Source organism: Carcharodon carcharias (assembly GCF_017639515.1).
Source record: "Carcharodon carcharias isolate sCarCar2 chromosome 27 unlocalized genomic scaffold, sCarCar2.pri SUPER_27_unloc_2, whole genome shotgun sequence".
NCBI classification, from domain to species: domain Eukaryota; kingdom Metazoa; phylum Chordata; class Chondrichthyes; order Lamniformes; family Lamnidae; genus Carcharodon; species Carcharodon carcharias.
Window position 1 is genome coordinate 367,058 of NW_024470635.1, and position 2,526 is coordinate 369,583.

The following is a 2,526-nucleotide window of genomic DNA, read 5'->3' on the forward strand; positions in this document are numbered from 1 at the left end:
TAAATCAATGAAAATAGCAACACTCGCGTTGAACCCTCAATCAGGTAAATGCAGCTACATGTAAATGGTGAGAAAATATTTAGTGATACAAGTGTTACCAAATCAATTTCATGAATATGTCTAAACAGCATTAGTGACCCCAGCACTGACAGAGTTCAATCAACATAACCAATAAATACTGAAAACTCACCTCTTCACAGGTGCTGCCTTACCTACTGAATAGTAACAGAATCCTCTGGGCTTACTTTACGATCTTTTCACATATATAAACTGTCTCCAAAGAGACTACCAAAGATTGCTAATACTGACTTTGTTGCAAGTCACCACAGCGGGGTATTGGGAAAAGTTTTCAATAAGCAATAATTACACCTCAGTTAAACTTTTTTTTGTAAAAATATACTTTATTAATAAAATATCTTCAACCACATTCCAAAACCATTTCAAAATCACCATTACAAAAATACAGTTAGGTTCAACTTTTACAACATGTATCACAAAGTGCATCAGTACAAACAATGAATATTACAATCATTTGCAGACATTCATTTTGGGCTCGTCCTGGGAGAACCTTTTTTTTTTGCAAAAATATACTTTATTCATAAAATATCTTCAACAACATTCCAAACCATTTCAAAGTCACCATTACAAAGGTACAATCAGGTTCACCTTTTACAACATGTATCACAAGGTGCATCAGTACAAACACTGAATATTACAGTCATTTTCAGGCATTCATTTTGAGCTGTACATCCCGAGGGGCTCTACATAGTTCCCAGTCCCTCGGTGCACTGTGGCAGAAAGGTCTTAGGCAGCGACCCTTCCCCATTGCGCCTTTGCGGCAGTTGCCCCAAGCTTTAGTGCGTCCCTCAGCACGTAGTCCTGGACTTTGGAATGTGCCAGTCTGCAACACTCGGTCAGGGATAACTCTTTGCGCTGGAAGACCAACAAGTTTCGGGCAGACCAAAAAGCGTCTTTCACCGAGTTGATGATCCTCCAGCTGCAGTTGATGTTTGTCTCGGTGTGTGTCCCTGGGAACAGCCCGTAGAGCACAGAGTCCTGTGTCACAGAACTGCGCGGGATGAACCTCGACAGAAACCAATGCATCTCTCTCCAGACCTTCTTTGCAAAGGCACCATCTACAAGGCTCCCTGCCCGCTCCGCTGGCTCCATTCCTCCCGTTATTCTACCGCAGTCGCCCTTTTCTCACCAGCTCTCCAGTTCCGGTCTCAGGATAGCACTACGCATGCTCAGATAGGAGATCGCAATGTGCAGGTGCCAATCACCCTCAGCTATGCGCATGCGCATGCGCAAGGCAATGGCGTTCTGGATAGGACACCTTCTGTCCCGCTCTGAATGCTGGGTGAAAGGTCCGCCATTGGAGAGCAATATTCTTGTATGTAAAATTATGTTTCATGTTCCGATGATGATCGGACGCTTGGAGAGATCATTTAACATTATTAATTCGATTAATAGAACAGTCAAAGTACACGGGCTTCCACCATATTTCTGTCCTGGGTGAAATTAATAATAGAACAAACCCCAACAGTTCCAGGTGAATTCACCAGATTCTCAGCAGTCCAGGTGAAGTGATTTTTCCTTCCATACACTGGGCATTTAAATTCTGTCTTGTCAGTCAGAACGTGACTGTTGCGACTGAAATCCTTTGAACTTTTAAAGCTGGATTGTTAACAGGTGGCCAAACTGAGAAAATCCCTTTGCAAAGTTTTCTCCATCAGATGTGACTGCAATGAATGAGGTGAGCGAGGGAATCCATTTCCACATTCAGCTGGTGAATGATGCCCTCGAGGGCAACATGCCAAGGGGGTGAGACTCCTGGTGTGTAGGAAGGATCTGACGGGGAGGGCCTTTCTCACCACCAGCCAAGCTACATCTTGGTGCTTGTTGGAAAGTTCTGGCAATGAGGCATTCTGCCAAATGACTTTGACAGTCTGCTAGAGGAACCTTCCCACAGGATCCACCCTCTCCTTTTCCCTCAGGGCCTCTAAGATGTTACATGCCGACGACTGCCTGATGGACTTGTGGTCAAAGGTGTTTCTCTGCATAAATTTTTCCACGAGGGACAGGTGGTACGGCACAGTCCAAATACTTGGAGTGTTCCGCGGCAGCGTGGCCAGACCCATCCTTCACAACACCGGGGACAGGGAGAACCTCAGCACGTCGTGACACTTGGTGTTCGCGTACTGAGGATCTATGCACCGCTTGATGCAGCCACACACAAAGGTGGCCATCAGTATGAGGCTGGTGTTGGGCATGTTTTTCCTCCTTTATCTAGAAGCTTGTACATCACGTCCATGCAGACACGATCCATTTTCGACATCCAGATAAAGCGGAAGATGGCTTGGGTGATCGCCACCATGCAGGAGTGTGGAGTGGGCCAGACCTGCACCACGTACAGTAACAGCAAGAGTGCCTCACACCTGATGACCAGTTTCTTACCCACAATGAAGAGGGAGTGTCGCTCCCACATGCCCAGTTTCCTTTTCACCATAGACACTCGCTCCTTCC

General features: G+C 45.8%; 1 non-coding gene across 1 annotated transcript; it reads right to left on the reverse strand.

Moving 5' to 3' along the window:
• Nucleotides 1-273: 273 nt before the first annotated feature.
• LOC121273890 lies at nucleotides 274-414 on the reverse strand. Its single transcript, XR_005942116.1, has one exon. It is a non-coding gene; the product is annotated as a U4 spliceosomal RNA (small nuclear RNA).
• Between the last annotated feature and the right edge of the window lie 2,112 nt (nucleotides 415-2,526).